Raw genomic sequence first — 25,449 nt, 5'->3', positions numbered from 1 at the left:
CCCATTCAGCTCCGGCTCCACTCATTCACTCTCTCCAACTCCGACTCTGGTGCTGTAAATGAGGCTCCACTCTAGGGCTTCTTCTCACAGCAGAAGTTATTGACTGTACTTGTTACAGGAAAGAGGTCAGAGGTGGCCATAGTTTCTCGGGGTGGTTCCACAGTGGGCTTGTGCGGGTGTTGATATTGGTAATGGAGACAGAACTCTGCTGGATTTGATTTTCTAGGTATTGTATCCTCAGTGGCAAGGTGAGATGTAGGGCACTGACCAGCCAAATTGATGGGCTAGTCTAGTCATCTAGATCTTCCTCATCTGCAGGAGTGCTGGTCCAACTGAGGCTTGGGATCTTGTATCCTTTGCCAGAGTGAACATTGCTGTAGAGGCAGATGACTATGATCTTGGTAAATTGCCTTGAAAAAAACAACAAATACACATGCCATTGAACATTGGTCCTTTAGTGTTAAACACTTCATCACTTAATTTCCTCACCCTGCTAAAGTAATGGAGGGCCTGATTTTACTTTTAAGAAGTGTACCTGAGATATGCTGAGTGGCCTACTAATACAAAGTGTGCATTTGTTTGGGGCATTTACTTTACATCATGGTAAAAGTTACACACAAAATGGTAGCAAACCTTCCCAGCAGCCTCCTTCATTACCACTGAGCTAGATGAGAACTATGCGCAAAATCACATGACCACCCTCCCTCCTGGTCCTACGCGTCACACACAGGACACAACCCTGCAAAGTACTACCCTCTGATCCATAAAAAATACACACATACAAACATCAAAATGACAAGTGCTAGGTTAGTGCCTCTTGTGGGCCTACCGCTCTGGTCCCCTAGATCTGATACATTTTGCAGCAAGTGGTGCGCCAGTTCTGCAGGAAGCGCTTCAGGATTGCCTGCTCCTCACTGGATGCAATCCCTGGTTCTGCAGGACTGAGTATTCTTCACTGGCCCAGTTAGCTCCTTGGGAGCAACCTCATCCAGGAACCAGAACAGTTTGGCATGCTCCTGCCGGACTTGTGCCACTGGCAAAGGGTTCTCTTCCTCCGTCTCTAGGATTCTCTTGACAATGGAGGCTTTGCTCTCTCTGACTGCCAAAAATACCACAGTTTGTGCTGCATTGAGAACTGGCGAATAATCGTTATGCGCTCCGATGGTGGCTTTGGTGAATCACTAATAGTAGCAACTATTTTCTGTGTCTTCTGTAGAAGAGGGTGATCTGGAAAAAAGGGAGGCGGTATGTCCATCTGATCCTATACCCAAAATTAGGAGATCAAATACATGAATTTCTTGACCAGGGAACTCCTCTTTTAGCTTCTTACTGTAATCGAAGGCAACCTGTTCTACTGCAAGGAGGGGTTAATAGTTGGCACCTGCTTTTCAGGGATGGAGATCTTGGACAGGAGTTGAGTTCAGTCCTGCCTGTGAGTGCTCTCAGGGTCCTCTAAGGGCACCCTGTACTTGTTGCAGTAGGCCAGAAGCCAGTGGGAGCAGAGCTGGGGGTTCTGCGGCAACTTGCATCTCAGCAGCTGCACCAGGCTGCCCCCAAGAGACAGAGCGAGAAGCGCCTGCCTGGCCTTGAGCCCCAACCTACTTCCTGCCACACCAACGCCGCTGGCGGGGCAACCAGCTCCAGGCCCAAAGGGAAGACTGACACCTTGGCGCACCCTAAGCCCGGCATGCAGAGTGAAGTATTGTGACTGAATGTTCTCTCTTTCAATATTCCTTTATTCTTTGTGGAATAACATACAGTCATTGTGTGGTGTTTGGAGATATTATGCTAATCCACATTTGTTCTGAGTTACATGTTCATTTGAAATCTTTGTGATCGTCCTCATATCTTGCTAAATTTCTCGGATTAGTAATTTCAGAGTAAGTACACAACTAATATTTCCAATGGGATATGTCATGATAATGGTTTGTTGCATCTATCATATTTTGATGTTTGTTTTTAGTACATCACTATGGCACTTTTTGTTATTGTTTTGTTCAAGCACAGTAGCTGTGGCCTACTGTGCTCATTACATTTGCTGACCTAGGTGTGCTGCAAACTATGTGGCCAACCTTTCCTCAGGTACCCTCTACATATGGGTTTAGAGAGCCATTTTCTTAGGCACATAAATTTGAAAAAAATGTCTACTTTATCCAATATTTGTCTTGTTTTGTGTACAGTGATATAGTAAAAGAAAGCCCTGACCTGGAACAGTGTAGTTCCAGGACAAGAGATCATCTGGTTAACCTTTTACTACTGGCTATTATTGATATGGTACTATAGTGGCTCCTATGAGTTAGTATGTGTTATCTGAATATAGTAAGAGAGGGGGCATCTTAAAGTGGGATGAGTAACTTGATGGATATTGCTGTTAGATAGAAAAGGGCGTGAGTTGTGGTCAAAATATGATTTTACGCCTATTTGAATGGGTTCCCTAAAAAGCAGTAATGTAAGAAGAATGGTGTTCCAGAGTGAGGAAATGGTAAATTGTGGTTGCATTGGGAATGTACTGAGTTGAGGAACACATCAGGTAGCATACTTGTGTGAAAGGCTTGCATTTATTTGAGAGACTTGTGTTAAGGACTGTAGGGGGCATAATGCAGAGACAGTAAATTAGTTAGTGAGAGTGAGCTATTGTTTGTACTTACCAGTCTCCACTCTGTTTGGAATTCCCACAATGTCTTTAATTTGAAATATGGACAACACGTCCTCCTCCCAGGAAAGGAGGTTGAGGGGTCTGGGAGACCAACCTCCAGTTGCCAGGCCCTCTTGGTGTGTCTGGAGAGTGAGGGAATAGACTCATCCTCTGCGGGTTGTTCAACCTCTTGCAGATCTCCTCCTGTGAGCATCTGGCTTTGGAGAAAGCATTCACCTTATCCACAGTTTCGGCCCACACCTTTCTCTGCCACATAAATATTGCCTGGACCTGTGCTCCGGAAAATAGGGGCTCAATTCTAATTATTTCATACACCGTCACAGTTGGCTCATTATCTGTGAATCTGGGATGTCCTCTACCAGCTATGTCTAAAAGTTTCCACTCAGGAGTTCTTCTGCTGCTGCATGATGTGAGGGGTAATTGATTTGTGTGGTTTGAGGAGTGTCTTTTGTAGTATGGACTGCAGGTGTTATTTACTGAGTAGATTTTGAACAGGTGTATCTTGGCAGCATCCATCACTGTTGACAGACTAGTCTGCCATCATAAACTCCATCCACAGTTGCTATCCTCCATCGCGTGGGTTACTTCACCCCAATTTGACAGCAGGCAGCTCTAAATATAGTGTCTACCATAACAATATTAACAGAGGGTTGTCCATTGAGAGAGGACAGGGGAACTGAAGATGAAGGTGGTCCATCAGCCCAAGCAGTAAAAACAGGTAAATCACCACCCTGACGGACAAATCAGGTCACCCATAAGAGTGAAACAACAGTTTGTCCATCAGTCTCTCAATCTGCCCCTTAGCCTCTGAAATCAGAATCAAAACTCTTCAGCAGGGCAAGGTCCAAGGCTAAGGCCAGTAAGGGTTTCTCGAAATTGAATGTACCATTGTCAGGCTTCCACCAAATCCTTTGGTTTTGGTGGCAAAACCTCTGATTTCATAGCTGCCGAGATTTCTTCATGGCAGGGATGGTTTTGCCACCTTTCCCTGGATTAAGATTTTACTTTGGACTTTATCAGAGTCCTCCAGCGAGGCAAGACTGGAAGCTATACCCAGGGAGGGTGCACTAGGACTGGATACCTTTACTGAGAGGTCTTGCTGAACCCATTTTCAGCACAGAAAAAAGTTTCAAGAGGTATGAACTTGGTATTCTAGTCCACCTATGGTGTAACCTTTCTGAGCAAGCCTCAGGACCTTGTCTGGTCCTTCAAAGTTAGAAACTGACTATGTCTAATTTTAATCCAACTGGTGTAAAAATGATGGTCTGTTCTGTAGCCCCTAGGTTCCCCTGTTGCACTAGGCACTAGTCTCTCTCCAGTCAGGGCTCTTGCAGGCTGTACTCCTCTACGGTCAGGAATCCTTCTTTTTTGTGTCCTGGAGAAGACACTCAGTGTACCAACCAGTGACACTTGGAGAGCAGTTCCAGTTCCTGGGTGCCAGCAGGAGTCAGATATTCTTGCATCCTCTTCTTCCAACAGGAGTCAGAAGTCAGGGGCCTTCTTTTTCAGAAGGGCATTCTTCTTCATGTGTAATATATATTTCTAGGTGCAGGTGAGGTGCCAGTCTTATTGTGTAAAGATAAGGACAGCATGCTAGTGTTCCAGAGGAACTTATCCCGTGGTAAATGTGGCATTCACAAATGGGGTGATGAGTGATCCAGCTTGAAAACTTAGTTTTGCGATATTAGTATTGCAGATGTGTGATGATGAAGAGGTCTCTTTATCAAAGAAGAAGATCTGTACGACATGAACCTTCATGATGCACTTGAACTGCCAGAAGAGAGCAGAACTCAGGGGCGTCTTTGGAGTGATAAAGTTGCAGTGTAGGAAATCTGACAAGCTGCTAGATGGAGTGTCAATTTCATAAATTAGGAACGTCATTATGTAATCTTAAAGTGTTTGAGAGAAGACAGGATGGGGAGTAGACTAGGGGAGTCACCAGTTCACTCTAGATCATGAAGAGTTCGCTTATGGCTTTTCCTGTGTTTTTGATATTTGCAATGGGTACTGGTGACATCTAGGACCTTAACAACATTTTCCTTGACTGTTTAATTTTCAGAGGTCAGCTGAGTACCATAACTTAGCTATTGTCTCAGTCTGTTTCCCGGGTGTAAGTAGTGCCACCAGGTTAATTGTTTTGGTGTTTGCATGTCTGCATCGGATGGGTTTACAGTATATGATGGCTAGAAGTGATTGACTGAAGGTGGCTGGTTGAATGTTAAGGAAGTTTCTGCTGAGGGCCTTGAGCCTGGAGTGATATTGGGTTTGATGCCTATTTTATCTTCCCTCTTATAGTCTTAGATGAGATTAGAATTAAGGACACGTTTAGATGTGACCAATGTCATGAGTTGGGCTGCTGAGTAGCTGAACTAAGCCTGTGTTTACATTTACCAGTCTCGTTTTAGTAAATAATGAGTTTCCTATTTATGCACAATCTCCAACTGGGACTTTGCTCTGTCAATAACAGTCTTTTACTTATACTTTTTACTACCATTTTTAATTTTAATGATTGATTGAAATCTGTTGTGCGGTTCACCTTGCTCTCCTTGTTTTGTGAATCTGTATGTTCCTTTATTATTTAAAATGATTCACAAGTGAAGGTTTAAAATGCACACACTTCCATGATTAGCTTCACTGCGAGCTGGGGACAGGAACTTTGGGATATGCGCTTGTGCAATCCACCTATTGGTTTGCTTTGTTTTTGCTATTAGTGGTGTTTTGTGTAGGCTCTGTCATATGCTTCTTCAGAGCATGCATTGTACATTAACTTTGGTAATTGCTCATTTATGTGATTGCAAAAATCCTGTCCCCTAGTCATTCCTATAGATACACATAAACTAGATAACAGATACATTGGTAAAGCTTTCTTCATGTAGATTCACGTTCAAATAATGTTATTGAGGTTTTGTTTGAAAATGGAAAACAGGGATGAGTACAGGGGAATTAACATTCTAGGAAGGTATGATTCTGCAGTTTCAGCTGAAAATAAATGTACTGTGAATGTGCTCAATACCTAGAAGTCAAAGATAATTGTAGCGGATCCACTTACCAACTGTACAAAAGGTAGAAATATTTGCTAGAGAGAACAGCTAATTGTTCCGTCCATTCACACCTCTTCTGAGGGTATATTTTCTTCAGGCACATAATAGGAGAGCAAGGCGTAGTGATGATAAAAGCCCTCTTGCCTGCCAAAATGTCAGCAGAAACAGAATGTAGGTATTTAGAATTGAAATAATCAATGATGAAAACAATTCTTACAGACAGGACTGTAATGCTTTCGTTATTCAAAATTCACTGAAAGCATCTTTAAACAGAAGCTACAGAAAAGAGGTTCCTCATGTTGAAATACGTCATTTGCATCCTAGCTGCCAGCTAACAAAAGCAGACACAGGACATTTTACAACATAAAATTACATATATTTGCAGGTACCATACCATAGGTACCATGCCTTAGTCCATGACAGAGTACTGCTATCATCATTTTTATCAATAACTTATGTTTTCAGAATAGATGCCTAAATAAGGTATTGGGAACATGTCTTTAATTTCGCAGCTGAGGGTTTTGAAGTTTTTGGATTAATTGTGACATGAAGTTTCAGATTTCAGCTGTATCCGATTGTATTAAGAGCAGTATTTATGAAAAATATTCTTCTTTTGCAGAGCTTTACCAAACCAGGGCATTTGAAGGCTCTGTAACCCATATGTAAGGGTTATAATTATAAACATGTCAGAGAGAAATGGCCCATCGTGAGTTGGGCAATACCAATTGGCTGTAAACTCAGTTACAGCCCTGCAGTATTATACCGTCCATTATACAAAGGCAAGCAATGGTGGTGCTGTGTGACTCTTGCAGGATTCCAATGCATGTCACTATCTGTGTTCTGATAAAGAAGGTGGTGTTAATTTGCATGGGTTCGAGCCCTCTACATTTGAGCCCTGTCCCCCAGACTGTGACAGTAATATGACAGACTTTGGTATAAAAGTGCCATTATGGCAGGGCATTAGCTTTTTTTAAATCTTCACTAAAACAAGCAAAGGTTACAGGGGCTTTATAGTTAGGAAATAGAATTTAAAAAACATAGAAATTTACTTAAAAAAACAAAGGTTGCAGGGACATTTTAGTTAGGCTCACATTCAAACACATCAAACCACAGAAATTCACCTGTTAAAGTTACAATTATCTAAGGTAACTATAGCTCGTGCCCAAAAGGTAGCTATATGTCATGCCCGTGTGCAGCGTGGTTGGCCTCTGTGCAGCCCATGGCCTGTGTTCAGTTATTCTGAAGTATGCCAGAAATTCTCCCTTTATGGTATGAAGGATTTCAAATGACCAATTCAACCTTGAGAGAAACATGCCCACCCACAATGGATCAAATACAAGTTCATGTCAAACAGTGGAGCTCTGGGAGGAAGAATCTTCGTTGGTCTCTGAAGAATCATTAAAACGTAACTTTACTGGCCTCTGCCCTATTCTGTAGTAATTGTCACTAAATAAAGCATTGGACACTCCCACACATGAGATTCCAACTCAGAAGACCCACTACTCCAGCTGACCCATGCAGTCATTTTGCTGTCCATTAACAATGCCAATGCATATGTAGGGGGGTTCAGCATTATTCCCCTGTTAACACTATATCAGCAAGGAAGACGTTTCTGCCATCATACAATACTGTGGGTTCTCCTAGTACTTCATAATTCCCGTAAATCCCAATTTCTGAGTTGAAACGACTTTTAGAGATGTGTTAATTTATCCACTGTTACACATTTTTATAGAGGGAGCACAGCATCTCATTCCCTATGATGCAAAGGATAACTCATGTGTAAATTATAATTTGGTGCTGTTAGTCCAGTTTTGAAAATTAAATATTTCTATTGGTTGCTGTCAGTGTAGCAGCCCTCATATAGGCACATTGCTCACACTGCACTCATGCAGGTATATGCCTCGCTCTGCACTTGCGCAGGCACCGCTTTCAGCCTGTAAACTAATTACTCTGCACTCACAAAAGGCAATGTTGTTTAAGCTTCTTTTTACTAAACAGAGCACATCATACAGAGGATACCATAGGTAAACTGCAGCGATCATCTTGAATACAGTTTGACCACAACATAATAGGGAGGAGTAAACACACATATAGATCACTACATTTAAGGTGGAACCCAGTTGGCCATAATAACGTCAATCCAGAGTGTTATCTCATGATGTTGCAGTATTACTTCCCTCCCACCCTGCCCTCTACTCCTTCTCTCAGTACCACAAAACGAACTCCAGGGGCTTCATGCCTTCTTCCTTTTTCTAGGCAGCCTCTCCTCTGGTAAACAACATGCTCAGCCCTCCCATGCTCGGCCCTCTGACACCAATCCAAATCTGTTTCCTAATCTTTGATTCATGGGCAGTGGGCCACCTTTGCAATGTTACACTTGGGTACCCCCACTGTGAGCCTCACCCATGCCTGTTGATACCTCATCTATGAGACCTCTCTTGTAATGAACAAGAGCAGCCATTTCAGATCAAGGCGGACTGTTGAAACCATTACCTGAGTCATCCTTGTCACTACCTCTCCCCAGTAAAGCTGTATCATAGGGCACTCCCAGAGTATGTGGTAGAATGTGCCTTTTTGCCCACAACCCTGCAGGCAAAGCTCAGAAGAACCTCTTCCTATCTTTTGGAGAAAGACCTGGAGAAATATGACCTGTGCAGGATTATGAGTTGTATTGTTTGAAACTGGGCCCAGATCGTTATTTCGTGCAGGCTCTGGAGGGCCTTTGCCCAGTCATCATCTTCAAGGGGTCCTAGGTCCCCCTCCCCCCCAATATCTCCCTCAGTGTCACAATGGGGAGGTATTAACCAGTTTTTGAAGACTGTGTAGATGGTGTGGCCTGTTATGGGCTCCATGAGTGGATGGTCTTCTAATGGCGCTGCCTCTAGCAGTTGTTCCTCTCCGTCTATATGTCTCTTGAGGGCATGGCCCAACTGTAAGTATTTATATCTTTGGGACTCTGCCTTAATGTGTTCTTGGTGTGAGATCCCAAATGTAACTAGTGCATTCTCCATCCAAGTATCCTCCAGGTGCTCTACTTTGATTAGGGACCACTTTGAGAATCCCGCTAGGTTAACCACCTCCCGCAAGAGTTTGCTCTCGCACAGTAGGGTTTGTGTAGTAAGCTTTTCCTCCCATCCTAAGTAGTGAATGGCTACCCTCCATATCCTCACAACTGCCTGGGTGTGTATTGGCACAACTCATTCCTGCCCCCATCTGCATAGTACCTCTTGTGACCCATTGCTTTTTTATCCATCTGATAATCCGGTTCTGTGTGGTCTCCAGAGACCCATTCAGTCACCACCACGTCTTGCGTCTCCCAGTAATGTTTAAGTATGTCAGGGACTGCAAGTCCTGCATCATAGACTCTTGTCTGGAGCTTGCACAACGCAATCCACAAGCTATTTCCGTTCCATAGCAGTGTCCTAACCTCCTGGTCTATTTTCTGAAACAATGCGGTAGGAACCATGAAAGGAGCATTCTGAAAAATATGCAGGAGGCGGGGAAGTGTCATCATTTTGTATAAGGCAGCCCTGCTTATTAATGTAAGTGGTAAGTGTTTCCAGTGGTCTGCATCCTTGCGTAGTCTATCCACTTTCGGGGATAGGTTCTTACGCAGAAATTCCATCATATCACGAGTGACATATATTCCCAGATATTGGAATCCCTTGAGCATTAGCGTGATCTTGCAATGGGCAGTACGTTTTGGAATATTACCCATCAGGGAGAAGAAGAGGGACATATCAAGATTAATGCAGTCACCTAAATGGTCCCCAAAGATCTTAAAAATTTGCAGTAGTCTATCAAAAGAAAGGGTCGGTTTAGTAACAAAGAGCAACACATCATTTGCATAGAGAGAGATGAGCTGCCCCCAGCCCCCAGCACCCCATATCCCCAAACGAGTGGATCTTGGCAGGTCAGCCAGTGCAATAACATTGGTGATAGGGGACATCCCTGTCTCGTGCCCTTCTGAAGGGCAAAGAGCTGAGACCCCGCACTGTTGACTTTCACCCTGACCAGTGGTTTCTGATATAAAAGCTTAACCCAGCCACAGAATTTAGGCGCAAAGCCCATCCTAGTCAGGATTACAAAAATATACTTTCACTTGATACTATTGAACACCATTTAGCATCCAGGGCCTTGAGCGCAGCCTGTTCGGTGTGTGGATCCAGTCATGTGCGTGGACCCAGTCATGTGCAATATTCAGTAGAGTTGTCGCAAATTGAGGCATGTGCTCCTATGCAGTATAAAACTAGATTGATCCAGATGGCTCATGGAGGAGACAACTTTCGGTAACCTGATTGCCAGGGCTTTGTCCAAGGCTTTGGCATCCACATATAGCAGGGATATAGGACGATATGACCCACAGTCCGTTGCCTGTTTCCCTTGTTTATGCATGACAGCGATAATTGCCAGGTGTTGGTCCTCCAGTAGGCCACCTTTCATAAATGTGTTTTGGAACATGGCCAGCATGGACTCGGCAAGTTTACCCACTATGCCCTTGCACAGTTTCATTGGGAGCCAATTAGGCCCCATCACTCTCCTTGACTGGAGGGTATGAATCACCACTCCTCTTTCCTCCTTTGTCATGTCTTCTTCAAGAGTCACCCTGTCCTCTACCATAAGTGTTGCTAGGTCTATGTCTTTCAAAAAGTCAGTACAGCCCCCCTCTGTCATTATCGTTGTGAGGTATATACATTTTCATAGTGAGTGCCAAAGGTGTCTGTTACTGCTGCACTGGTTGTTTGTGGTAACCCATTGTCGTTCAAGACTTTCTACACCCCACTCCGCTCCGAGTCCTGTCTGTCAAGCCATGCCAGCAGTTTGCTAGCCTTGTCGCCCACGTCATATAACAAAAGACAATGTTAATCTCATTCACATAGGCACATATTTCACGATGCACTCACAAAACATTATGTCTATCCTGTACTCATACAAGCACACTGCTCACACACAGGTAAAACTGACAATAGGAAGGAGAAGAGTTTGGACAGATGGTGTCATAGGAGACACAGGTTGTGGATATTGTGCACCAGTCCACTAGTGTAATTCCAAGCTCTTAAAGTAAGGTGCATTGAAGCCTGAATTTCCACTGGGGTTTTCAAATCGCCCAAATGTCAGACTATGTGATCCTTGTAATTTTTGCAAGGAAGAGCCCTGGCCTAAAATACAGTCCCACTTGCCTGTTAAAAACAAGTGGTGGTTTTCTTTGTAGTGTAAGTATATGTAAAATAAATAAAGAAAGAAATATAGAAAAACAAAAGGAAAAAATATGCCAACTAAATGTGGTGGACATGTGCTTCAATAAAAAAAATTAAAAAGTAAAGCTTTGCACGGTCTGCCATCTTGAAACAGTGAAATATTATAGAGTATGCAGAATACCGTTTCAAGGTTGTCAATGGTTTTGAAGCTTGCATTAGTGATGCTGGGAACTCTTCTTAAGAAAGTTGTGGTCTACTAGCAATGGCAGCTGAGCTGCTGATACTCTCATTACTCAATTAGTACTAGTTTGCATGTGCAAGTGAGCTGCTGGGGGATGAATTAAGGGAAATATCTCCCGAGGTCAGACTTCTTTGGACGCACAGTAACACAGTAACTTCTTACATAGCATGTCTGCTAGGCAGAAGCAAACGTTAACAACAAAGACAATGGATGAAAACGGCTGATCCACTGCCAAGTTGTATGTCTGCTGTTCTGAAGGGCTGAACTAATATGTGAATGACACTCTGTGTGATGAATAACTGAAGTGGGCTTACCGAAAGCCCATTTTCTATAAACAAGATTATATATTATTTTTTCAGAAAACATGAGACTGGGGAGACAACTAAAACAGTCTTTTGGTCAGATCTAAAACACACAGAAATAGAGCACAGGGATCAAGGGTGCAGGGGGTCCTTTGCTCACAAGATTAAGAAATACAGCACTGGCCAAGACCATCACACACTTCCCAAAAAGACATGGAACAAGTCTTGTACTGCAGGGCCAGTGCAAGTTTACTTTAAAGACATGGAACAAGCATGGTATCACAGTGTGAGCCAGTACAAGCTTCCATGAAAAACTTGGAACAAGCATGCAACTGCAGGGCCAGCCAGGGCACACTTTGTATTTCAAAGACATGGAACAAACGTGGTACTGCTGGGCCAGTGCAAGCTTCATTCAAAGATACGGAACAAGTATGGCACTGGGCAGCACCATTAACTGCATCCCTTAGATGCAATGCACAAGCAGCATTTCAGATTTGATGCAAGTGTAAGGAATAGTACCTGGGTGTATCCGTGCAAGCTTGAATCACAAGTGTAGCAAGATTTCCACACACAAAACAGGTGCAGCACTAGGCAGAAGTGCACGCTTCCCTCACACCCACAGAACACATACTGATCTGGTCAGTGACAATGCAAGTTTCCTTCACATGGACAGAATATGGACAGCATCTGCAGCAGTATTTAGCAACATTATAAGTTCCTCTCACATGAAGCACGGGTACACAATAAGATATACTCACCTACAAAACAGGTATGACACTGCTGGCAGCAGTGTCTAAATTTCAGGGACAGAGTACCCATAGTAAAGCATAGAGGTGGGTGAGCCTTTGTAGGCTCGAGTCATATGCCAGGCTCTGATTCAGCTCAAGGTCCTCTTGAGTACTCCAGCCCAAAATAAACTGAGGTTTCTTGTGGATTCTGCCTTATACACATGCTCTACACTCATGCACCAAGAATGAAAGACAGAGCATTAAACCTTGATGTCAAAGAGGAGAGAGAAGGGGATACCAATCTAGTGGCTGAATTACACAATGTGAGGCCAGAAAATGTGGGATCAAGCCTGTCTTGGCCACTTGAACAAATTATGTGATCCTAGGCAATGATTCTATTTTATAGTGCCTACTATTTTTCATCATTGTATATGAAACAACCTTGAAATAACCTTGAAATAGGCAAGGGTGTGTTCTACAAAAATCTCTTTTGTGTATGACTTAATGGGTTATAATGTTGCTCAGTGTAAAATAGGAATATAGCCCACAAAAAGTGTGCACATGACAACTGACTTGCCTCGTTATTCACTAATGGTATTGTCACTTTTAATAAGCACCTCTCAATACAGTGATATAATCTGATGTGCTAAGGTGAAAGTCTTGTCAAATAAATAACTTTTTCATATTTTTACATAGTATTTGTTGCACAATTTACATGCCAAATGTTTCCTTGGCTCAGCTCTGCTCATGCTAAGGCTCTTAGAGACTTTTGGCTGGGCTTTCCCTGTTGATTTGTTGGCTCGCCCACCTCTCCTACAGTACCGTATAGGACTGTTACTCGGGTTCCTTCTTTCTCAGTATCTCGCTCTGTGTTGCAATATCTTGTTTTGTGAGATTTTGGCAGGTTTCCATGGGTCTCAGAAGGATAATTATTCCTTCTTCTGGTTTTAAAAAGGAATAATTGTGCATTAGCTACCCCAAGAAGTTGTTTAAAGTTACCTGTGCATTTTATTAGCATAAAAAACAACACAAATCATTAATTTTGCCAGCTCCATCACTCTATCCTAACTAGGTCTATATACTAACTGCCATCATCTGACCTGCACCCATCAGGCTGAACCTAGTGAATACTGTGATTGTCTTGTCTTCAGAAGCCATACCGCAGCTTAGGCATAACTTCTTCTTTGACCTCTGCTGTCATCATGCAGATAGGGCCGAATGGCACACTCTGCATTTACAAAAGTGAGCATTCCCAGCCACTCAGTGTGCACCCAATGAGGCTTTCACAGTGCCTCCACCGGTGCTTCAGTAGATTGTGCGGCTCTGTCCCTAACTTCTGCAATTGAGGGAATCGGACACAGCTTACAGCAGGCTCCCAGTGATGTACAAGCACCTGTGGCCCCCTAGTAGGCAGTGGGGCTGGAACAATTTTCATACTGGATGTTCTGCCATCAATGTTCCATCATTGAACTTCCAGGGATTCTAAAAAATCCAAGCATCACACAGACAACAAGTGTCATAAATGTGCCACGCACATTCAGCAGGATAGTAGTAATGGGGTAATATGTAGCCTTTGTTGCATTTAGGAGCACACTCTCACATATATATTTCTAATAAAGCATGATGTGGTGTGATTTTCATTTACAGACAGCACATTTTCCATTGAACTGACCACTAAATTTGCAAAGACGTACAATTTGACTATAATGTTACCAACCATAATATGTGGAAATTAAGTTCCAGCAAATATTTGCATTTGCGCATCACCAAGTAAAGTTCCTTGATTTGCTTTGACCCTATTAAAATGCTTTTTTTCATCACACCTTTAAATTAGAACACAGCAATTCATTTGTGCGTTCCTGTTTATTCATTTTCAAATGTTTTTACAGTTCATGTATAGATGTTTCAATGTTCTTATGTTTTAGAAGAAAACTACACCCTATTCCCTTTCCTTTCACACTAGCTAGATTTTCACATAGTTCCTTTACTAAATCCTCACACTTTGCAGTAAGGTAAAGTAAACACCAGTCTCCATATTAACTAGCAATTTGTCAGAAGACTAGACTGACATTTGACTTCTGTCTTTGAATGCTCAGCAAATGTGACAAGATAAAAACAAAAAAAAAAATCCTCTTTAATGCTTGTTCCCCTTCGGACCTCCTGCATGGTTATTTTGGTGCTGTCTCAGACCTCAAGGGGTTGTTGTAGTTGGGTCCCTTCCCACGTCCAGGTCCCACTGGTAGCTTACGCTTTTGGTTCCTTTTACAGTTCAAGTGGGAATGTTCTAAACTTGTGTTGAAGACATTGTGCAGGCCTGGCAGTATATTAGTAAGAAAGCGCATGCCCCTGATTATAATTGTCTTGCTTTTATGACTTTAGAACAGTTGCTCAGCAGCTGTGCTTTCCCTTTAAATTAGTACTGGCCATTGTTTTAACTTTCCAATAAGGCCTGGCAAGATGCTGCAAGTAATTCACCAGGGTTGTGGTATTTAAAAGCCATGTGTGCTGCACTGTGTAGGTACACCACACAGATTTATAAGAAACATGTATGGCTGAAAGGAGCCCCATTAAACTCTGGCGTGGCTACTGTGACGCATAGCAAGGAAAAGTGCCTTTGCCATGTACATGTATTTTATGTATTAGCTAAGTCCCCTCAAAAGTATGCTTTGTAAGCCTACATGGTGGGTAGTAATACATAAAACAGCACATACTAGAAATTGGGTAAACTATACCCCCAAAATTGATAGTTACAAAAAAGTTCATTCTTTGTTAAAGCAAAGCTGCATATTCTATGAACAGCCCTAGTTAGGAAGAAATCACTGTTTCCTACTTAGACTTGGAAAAGTCTAGAGCAGGGTTTACAAGTTGTTTTCCCCTTAGATTTAAAAATCTAATTCATGACTGAAAGTAGATATTTAATACATTTAATGGCACTATAACTTTGGAAAAGGGTAATTTTGCAGACTGAGAGAAAATATGCTTAAAACTGGTTTGCCTCACAGCCCGTCTTCAGAGTAAATGTGCATCCCTGTCTACTCTTAATGTCCCTCCTCCTCTAAGTCAGTGGCTTGTCCCCTGAGCAGGAAGGCAGGAGTGACATTAACAGTGGCCTCTTAGGGATTAGTCATCTAGTAGGGAAATAGGAACAGCTGTGAGTACGAAGGGCTGTTTTCACAGGCTTATTTTGACGAAGAAATTCCAAACTGGACTGTCGGGATCCCCAGCAATGTATTCACAGAGCGACCCTAGAGGTTTTGTCTGTGCCCCCTAAGCAAAAACTAAACCCAGTTCTAGAAATGGAAAAGGGGAGCCCACCTCATCTTCTTCAAGAAGTTGGTAGAGACAGGGAGGACCAAGGCCCCTGCAAAAGCTAGAAGGCTAGGGTTATTTTCAGTGGCTCTGGCTTTGCAGTAAGCTGGGAAAGAAAGCACTGAAAACAGAGGTCGGAATTCTGTGAAAAAGTAGCTAGGGTTGAGAGTAGGGAACTCTCCAGTCACTGGCCTGTGCATTGGATATGTCTGGTACCTTATGACCACCTAAGCGAAATATTTTTGCGACTCTGAAACCATTTCAGTGGGACCTCATGGCAAATGTCTCTCCTTTTAGGTTTTCTGTAATTTCCCCAACTGCACAGGTTCTTCCCATCCTTCCGTTGACTTAGATTCTCCTGCTGTAACCAGAGGCATCCTGTGTGCTATTCTCTTCCCTCCCTCCAATGTTATTTTTGCTGGCAATCTATAGTGCTAAGTCTGTGAGAACGTAAGAATCAATAGGTTGTTTACTGCTGGTGAGGTGGAGTCTTTCATCATGTAAATCTTGGTAGAAGGTTGAAGCTGCCGCTTCATCTTTCCATCCTGACTCTGAGACCAATTGATTGTAATAACTAAGGTAGTTAATCAGCTCTCTTAGCCCTTGTCTGAAAGTAATAAGTCCCATATAGGCATGTTGTTTAATTTGGTATTTTCCAAAGATTCTCTTGAAATGTTCCAGGACAAGGTAATAATTCGACAACCAGGAAATGTTAATATTAATTAATGGAATGAAACACACCAAGTTGTCCTTAGCCAAGTAGAACAAGATGGAAGTGCTAGCGCAAGTATTTTAATAACAATTATTAATGAGTGTTCATGTATTCTGAGTAATGAATTTGCATAGAAAATATAATAACAATAGAAAAATAATGCACGCATTTGAAAATGTGATCAGGATGACTGGCCACCAATGTTCACGAAGTGTACTTATTAATAGTTTATTAATCTAAAATGTTCAGTAGTAATGTGTCCTTTAAAGGGTTTTGTATTACGTATTAGTTTTATTAAGTGTAGGCCTTAACTTAACGGAGGTCTTGGCCTAGTTGCCAGGCCTCATGTCAAGCTGTATTTCTTAACGTTTAATAAAATAGCTGTCCTAGAGAGTTAAACTGTGGTTTTCCATTGTAATGTTTAAATGTGCTCATAACTGAAAGTCTTTCCCAATGAGAAGCGACTGCTAGAAGATGCTGTTCTTGCTAAATGTAAAAATATGAGTGTAATGTGTGTGAGACTGACTTTTTCAGGAGGAGAACAATGGAGACACTGACTGGAGTATAAGCCACAACAATATTGTTACCTGACGAGCTGGATGATGAGGACATTGCAGGAGAAACTAATCAGCAACATGTAAATGGAGTAGTGGTAGAATTCATAGATTTGAAGTTTTAGTTTTATTGGACAAAGTGTGAACATGCAACCCCTTGACCAATAGGGACATGGGAAATAGTTTTAGGGAATTTAACTTAACAGGACTGCACTGAGGGAAGAGAGCCCATTGCCCATTTTCTTGCTGGTCGAAAGGTCAATATTTTCTTTTGCATTTTGACAAGAGACATGCTTAACTTAAATGCTTAAAGACTTTGCGTTTCTGAACTTTGATGCTGAGTCCTGGTGCCTTGCTGACCGACTGATGTCCTGATGACGAAGACTGTCTTAGCTTGCCGATCCAATTAAGGAGAGGTATTATTGCACCCCTGTGTTTGTTATGCCTATTTGCTTTTTCTTTCTAGGTACCAACTGCACTGTTTTGATAAAGCCATAGTTAGATGCATTTCACATTTGGGTTACTAAATTGTTTTGCATGAAGCCCACCATGCTGATGCTAATCTGATGTTATATAAGGATTCTCACTAATGAAAATCTGCCAATAGGGAATAATGTTTGATGATTTTCTCTGCTGAATCTAGATTTATGTGATATCGTTTGCGCAACTGTTCTTGTTATTAATTTGTACCATAACCTTAAAATGTGTAATAGTCCAACCTTTGATTAGATTGCGTTTCTTCCACAGATTTGGACAGCCAGTGTTGTTTCTATATGTGTATCATTTGATTTTAAGATTAACTTACATGACTTTAGCATTGTTTGTATAAAGAAACAAATATTCTAAGTTTTACTAAAAGGTGTGGTTATTCATGACTGAAAGGTCATGGTGTGTAACAATTACTGACTCCAATGATTATTAATGTCATTGATTATCATTGATTATTGATGTTACTGATTGATCATTGATTATTGGTCTGCCTGTACTGGTTCTATGGTGGGAACATCTTAATTGAGGGTCAAAAGGTTCATTGACCTATTTGCGTCCCCTTGTAAGATGTGCTAACAGAAGCAACATTGGATTGTCCTATTTGAAACAGCTCAAGAAGAGTAAGCTGCATTGAGCCTCTAGAACTAGGATTGGAGGGCTGTAACTGATTCCACCTGTCTAGGGGTAAAGCCTTTTCCTATCAGGATGCCTCCATCTCTTCCTGTATTTTACCAATGGCCTGAGCTATGGCGAGTAATGTGTTACCATCAAAATCCTTGGAGGACCTAGGCTGGGCACACTATCAGAATTACACTGGAATTCAGGACAGGGACTCCAGTGCTAACCCCACTCCTTCCCCTTTCAGTCAAATAAAAACCTGTAATGGACTCCAGAATCTGAATAACTGCACAGAAGGAAAAAGGAGAAGGGCAGCAGAGAGAAAAAGAACACTCCGTACACCTGTTAGCCCACTGACCTCCAGAGCACCACTGGTTGAAGGCATGGTGCAAGAAGCCTCAATCGTCAATGAAGTGACTGGTAACGTCTGTAATCCTACAAGGAAAGGTACCATTCATCTAAATATACTTCTGAACAACAGGATACAATAACTTGTGAGTATCAGTAGACTGGCTTACAACGGTATGGAAGCCTAGGGGCTGTGACTAGTCCATAGATATCCAGGATGCAGTTTGAGCATTAAATTCAAAGGTCCGCTTCTTATATTAGCGATGCCAGGAATACTTGGAGTGTTTAAAGTTGGAGCAGGTATTCCTAAACGACAGCAAGTTGAGTTCATAACTACCCAAGGGAACCTAAGGGAAGCAAACCCAAAAAAAGGTGCAGGGAACCCAAAAGGTGCGAATTGTGACACAAGAATAGAGAACCCACCAACCGATGTTGCGCTTCAAAATGTGAATGGTGCTTAAATCTTGCTAGCTGTTCCTGACCAGGAACTATAGAGCTCTTTTGAGAATTTTCCAGCTATTCTGGAATTTTTCCGCCCTTCTGGAATGTAATGTATCTTTCCACTTTGCCCAGGAAGTGCTGATCTCTGCTAATCTTTAACTCAACCCTTCTTTGCCCCCCCCAGCCACCAAAGGGCCATCTGGCACAATATCGAAGGCTGGTCCATGGCATGCTTGTATTGTGAGGTCTGAAAAATGTGGCTGCGTTAAGCAACAGTGACTGCAGTCCCAGGAGACAACAAACTCCAGAATTTCTGACATGTTCACAAATGAAACTATTGTAATCACCTTGAATTTCCATAATTTTCAATCTCCATTTGTGGTCAAATCTGTAAAATACTTAAGTGTTACTCGTAGATGTTTGTGATGAAACATGGTCTGCTATTTACAAACTTTCAACAAGTTTTCATCAGTTTAAAGAGACTGCGCTCTTTGTCATTGACTTTAATCAGACTAATCAATTTGATATACATGGAAGTTCTTCTTAGGTTTTTATACTTATTCAGAAACTTACTTCTCCCCATTATGGATGCTTTCGTTGCCCATCTCCAGTCCAAGATTTTGGCATTTATATGGCAGAATCTGTAGACTTGTATCTTCTATGGCTTTGCACTTACACAGTGCAACGGAGGATGAATGCAGCCGAACAGCCCCAAAAGCTGTGTTATTTGTGAGTGGCTCCTACGCCGCATATAACACTCTTGTTTGGTAAGTTTGAGAACTGTCACATTGAAAATTTCTAAACCAAGTCAGAAGACACACAAAGATGATTGCCGGATAAATTTGCCAATTACAAATATTTTATAAGGATAAGTAATTAGTAAGGTTTACTAATCCCTGTAATGGCTTTGGCAGAGCTATAGCATTCGTTCAAAATACTGGCGTTCAGTAAATTGTCCCGTAAAGATAGTGGGTTGACAGATCAATGTGTGTGCCAGACTACTGGGTTTAAATATTGTCCTTCCAAAATAATGCAGCAAAAATATTGAAAAAATATTGACTACTCAAATATAAATGAGGTAAGTAAATATAGATAAATATAGATTTACTATTCATAATTCTACAGTATTGTACTTTTCTGCACTTTATGTTACGAGCATTCAAACATTCAAAACAAATAAGATAGCTAAAAATGTATTGGAGTCCTCGGTGCGGTTGTTCTTGTTCCAGTGTGGTGATTGTGGATGTCCCGACGGATATTCAACGAATATATATATATGTATATAAATATGTATATATGTGTGTATATATATACATATATATATACACACACACACACACAAACACACACACACCGGAAAGGCACCTACTCCTGCTTGTAATAGTAGTTTTACACCCTTTGCCTAAGGTGGGAAATTACTTTACAAAAGTTTCTGACTTCCCATAATCTTCTTTTGTATCAGTGTCGTTATGTTCTGCAGCTCAACGCCATGCTTGTGCCCACCAGAAAGCCTGTGGAAGATGCAGGGAAGACACTGCATTTCCTGGCAGTGTTACAACGCTGTCAGATTTTCTGTAATTCCCACATGCCAAACAGCGTGCATTTGTTCAGACTGTGTTCAGGTAGATTTCGGCCCATGGGAGAATCTGGCTAAGACTGCTCACTCCGTTTGTTTTTGGGGGTTTTGTTTGCTTGCACCTTTTGCATCTTCAAATTAACAGGTGTTTTGAGAGCCCAGCTGACAGCTGACTGACGTATAACCCCAACAAATTTAATGGGGAGATGCAGCCCTTCATAACTCCTCCAGCACCTCAGGTGAATTTGGGGGGCCTAGTGCACGCATTGCAACCTACATGCGCCTAGTGAGACCCTGATACTGATCCGACCGCTCGTGAGCCAAAAGTTAAAATCGATGGAGGTCTGACGAGAAATATTCAGTCTATGGGCCTAATTAAGAATTTGGCAGACCGGAAAGACCATCTGCCAAACTCCAGAGAGGGTGGCCGCTGCCTTCGTGGCGACCCATCATGGATCCTGGAAGTGCTGGCTGTTCCCTGGCAGTCTGACCGCTAGGGTTTTAATGTGGGGGTCAGACCACCACCGCGAGTGTGGCCGTCTGAAGACTGCCACACTTGTAATGAGGCCCTATGTCTCCAAAAGTCCAATGGTAATTGTAAGAACAAGCAATCTACAGACACAGTTCCCAACTAGAAGTAACTCTAGAATTATCAAAAGAAAGCCATCCCTCTAAAAAATGTCAAACATGGAGGGAAGACGGCAAATAGCGTGACTTCAAAAATAGCCAAAGCAGGAATAAGACTAGGGTAGCCTCGAAAAACGTTGTTAGCCCGAAACAGGCTAGGCAATAATACGTTCCTTAATCTGAAAGGAACAGTAGTAGCATTTGATTTATTAAATCATGCCGGATTATCATTTCAGATTAAAATAAAAGAAATCTTGCAAATTAAAAAGAAAAGGAACACTCAGGTTTAGTTTAGCGAATTGACTGCCCTATAACAAGGGATCTATACAAAATGCAAGAGTTTCAAGAAATAGTGAATTTTGTAAGACTAAGGATGAGAGCAAAGAGGACACTTCACTATTATATTTTGACCTCCAAAGATCAGGCAAAAAAATAGAGACCCTTCAATAGATTTAAATTACAACAGGTTTTCAAGCTTGTTCCTTTCTCTAAAGGTCTTCCTCAGAGATATGAAGCATATAGGGTTTGACTCCTATATGAAAGGGAAAGAGGTTTCAAGAGTAGAGTTTCACTCCCTTGTAAAATAATAATTCAGATTAAAAAATATTAATTCCGAGTTCCTGTGAAAGAACTAACTGGTCAAGGCATAATGCTAATACATGTTGAAGCATTGTTAAAAGGTCAAGAAAATGTATTTTTAAATAAAGATTTAGGGCCATCCTATAACCAACTCAGTCTGTTGCTTAATGATGACCTGTGGGAAAGCCAAAGGCATGCGGTAGTGGTTACTAGAGGTAATTTACAAGTATCCATTCCACAAACTCATGAGGCATAGGGAAACACAACTTTGTTTAAACAAAGCTGAAATGCTTTTCTGGGCTCAGGTTAGGAAGCAGGAAACAGAGGCATGAGTGATATAGACTAGGATGAAAGATTACCAGACTTGAGAGGGTCTCCTTATGAAATGTACATGGTTTAAATAGAGTGTTAGATTCTGAATATTTTCTCAATGTTTTAGAGGAAAATATGATTATCCGTTTACAGGAGACTGTTGGGTACAGGGCATCCGTCAAGTGGACTAATCACCTTGATTTCCACCAAGGTTGTGTAAGGAGGTAAAGCAACTAAATACTGAAAGTCACTGGTTGCAAGCATGTTATATAACTTGCATAAGACCTTTGTGGCCCTTGAATCTGTGATTGTGATAAAGGTGTATGTATTACTAGGGGGCAAGCAGTATAATATGAGTGAAATTCAATTTTTGGAAGTTGGTTGAATTACAATCTGTAATATGTATGTAAATATGTCGGCAATACTGTTGGGTGACTAACCTTCGCTTGAATCCATTCAAAAGGATTTTATCCTGGGGTCTATGTTGGCCTCATACAACATCCTGCAGGCTGTATTTCCGAAATGTGTCAAAACAAGTATGGGTCGATTAATGCAAAAAGCCTTGTCAGACAGGAGTTTTATCTGTCTTAACAGTCGTTTTGTAACTGATTGCCCAACCTCGCAAATATTTATATAAGAGCATTAGAATGGGCGCATAGATTATATATACCAACCATCAGTTCTTCATTTTTAAATAAAAACGTGCTGGTGCCAAAGTTATCCTCTGAAACACGTGGCTGCTGCAATTAAATGTGTGAGCACAGAATACTGAAGCAGCTAATCCTGAAGCCATCTCGGGCCTATTTACTCCATTCACAGGCACTCCTTGCCCTTCACCTTACTCTTGCATCTTTCTCCCTTTGTGACGCTTTTCCGTCTTTCTTTTCCTCTGTCTTTCCCATGTGCCTTTTGCTCTCAGTAAATGCTTGAGGCAGAAAACGAAGTGCCTGCCCTAAAAAATAAGTGCAGGTGCCCCCACACTGGAAACCACCGGCTCAAATCAAGCGCTGCCAACAATCTTGGAACTTTGCCCTCTTTACAGATTTTCAGGCAGCTAGGGCAGCGACCACTTCCCTTTAAGAGAGGAAATTAACCTGAAAATGATAAAGAGAACCGAGGTATTACCTTGCGAGATAACATATTCGAAGAGATTCCCAACTTTACTTACTCAGTTTCAGTATGCTTAATCTGGAAAGATTTGTGGTTGATAAAAAGTGTTTTGGTAAAAAGTATTCTTAAAAAAATAGCGGTTGTTGGAAATTGCCTTTAAATCTTCTCAAATAAGAGAATTAGTAATGCAAACCGAGGCCTGACGAGGTCTACTAAGACAGCCAAATGCTTGGATAGTCAATGTCAGGCATTAGAAAGGAAGATGGGACAGCTGAGACAAAACAAGTGGATAAAAACCGTTACTTTATGACTCAAATAAACTATTGTAAATTAAAGGTGGAATATACTGCTCGAATCAAAAGAAATAAGGCAAACTATTATAAAAAAAATTGGTAGCAAGTGATCAGAGATGTATTTTAGAAAGATATGAGTAATGTTGGAGATTAGTGCAGAAATAAAGAAAGATTGATTCAAGTGTCCACAGTTTTATGGTGCCTTTACAAACCTGGATACATTTTCTTAGCAAACTTTATGAGGATAGAGACAAATGTATGCAGAATGAGGAGTACAAGGTAAATGAGGGTCTACTGACATATCGACAACTCCCTAAGAAAAATAATATCAACCCTCAATTTATCTAGAGCCGCAGGCTCCAGATAATTTGCCTGCAATAACCATCAAAAGTAATACTGACTGGTGGATTAGAATATTCGAACCAGCATACACATTCTTCACACCAACAGAAAATGTTCTAAATAGTTGGAAAGGAGCAATCCTCAAGCCCATACATAAATAAAATGCTGCTTCTGACCCACAAAACTACTGTCTGATCTGTCTGATGGATGTTGGGGCTAAAATGTATGCCAAAGCACTCCTCCAATACATGAAAGATTAGATTGAAACTAACAACCTTATTGCTATAGGACAGGGAAGGTTTAAAGAAGACTATGGTGGTCATTACAAACACGGCGGTAATGACCGCCACGTCGGCGTTGGCGGTCATTACCGCAGACGGTATGGAGGTTCAGACCGCCATATAATGAACACAGTAGTGAACTACTACCCACCGCCAGGCCAGATTCGACCCACGAGCCGACGGTAGGCACTTGCGACCCAGTGGTGGAGGCCAGACTGGCGGTGGGATAATGATCCCATTTCCACCGGGGATTTCCTGGCGGAGACCCCACCAGGTAATCCCTGGCGGAAAGCATACAGGTGACAGGAATTCTCATTCCTGTCTCCTGTATGTGACACGCCAGCCCCCCCTTGCCATAACCCCCAGCAAAGCCCCTAGAACCGCCCCACCCCCTGAACCCTGAAAACTGACCCCCCCCCATCCCTCCACCCTCCAATCTCCCTGTAGGACTTCCCAAATCCCTCCTCACCATTCCCCACCCCCCACCTCCATACAGGTCCCCCCCAAACCCCAACCCCCCCGCATCCACAATCCACATGCACCGATATCCCTACATGCACACACGCATTCATAAACGCAGACACACAACCCCCCCTTCACAAACACACACGCACACCCCCATGCACTCACACACTCAACACACACACCCGCCCCCCTCTCCCTCTCGGACATCACTTACCTGTTCTGTGGCACTGCTCCAGGAGGGAACGGGCTCCTTGGATGCTGCTCTGCCGGCATCGCCACACCTCCATACACCGCGATGCCTATGGCTGCATCATTATAGGCGTGGCGGTGTCTGGACTGACGTGGCGGTGAGGGTGGAGCAGCATCCACCCCCGCCACCGACCACCAGCATGGCGAATGGCGGGCCTCACCGCCATCAATGGCGGTGAGGCTCCATGCGTCAGAATATGGCTGGATGCCTGCTGCCGCCACTGGCGGTCTTCCGTCGACTGTCAGCATGGTCGCCGGCGGGCTATCCCGCCATGTTCGTAATGTGGGCCCATGAGTCCGTTGATCAGTGCCTAAGTCTCTGGGCACCGGACCAGAAAGCAATGAAAAACAAGGGTTAATTTCTACTGTTGTTTTATTGATTTCCACTCAGCCTTTGATCTCGTAAATATGAAGACCCTTTGGAGTAAGCTAGAAGATATGAAAATTCCCAGGGGCTTCGTAATGGTTGTAAAATAAATGCATGGAGTTAATTGAGCTAGAGTGGAACGAGATCGAATAGGTTTGCTATCTCATAAAATTCCAGTTGAGAATGGGCTTCGTCAAATGTGCCCCTACTCTCTTTGCAACATACCTTGCTAACCTCTAACCTCTGTGCAGTAATTCAGAATACACATTCCTTTTCAACCAAAATGTGGGATCATCATGTTCCTTCCTTACTGTACACCGATGACCTACCCCTACTGGACTTGACTCAAGCAGGGCTTCAAAGAAAATGAAGGGTGTTTAGTACCTGTTATAAGGCCAATCAATTGATCATCAACATGGAAATGACAAAAATATTGGCTCTAGGAAATTAAAGTCAACCCTGCACTTGGTTCATTGGTAACCAAGCGGTTGATGAAGTCTCAACTTATAGATATCTTAGTATGACCATCAACAAATATAATATGGGGCAGTGGTACTGTGTTTAGGGAGAGAGTTTGACTAGAAGAAGACAGAAGGGCAAAACCTTAAAAG

General features: G+C 42.3%; 1 pseudogene; it reads right to left on the bottom strand.

Annotated features, from left to right (window-relative positions):
* Positions 1-289: 289 nt before the first annotated feature.
* On the bottom strand, positions 290-24,495 carry LOC138249593 (6-phosphogluconolactonase pseudogene; annotated as a pseudogene).
* Between the last annotated feature and the right edge of the window lie 954 nt (positions 24,496-25,449).

This window comes from Pleurodeles waltl, chromosome 8 (assembly GCF_031143425.1).
Source record: "Pleurodeles waltl isolate 20211129_DDA chromosome 8, aPleWal1.hap1.20221129, whole genome shotgun sequence".
Lineage (NCBI taxonomy): Eukaryota > Metazoa > Chordata > Amphibia > Caudata > Salamandridae > Pleurodeles > Pleurodeles waltl.
This window is presented reverse-complemented; position numbering and strand designations above follow the sequence as displayed.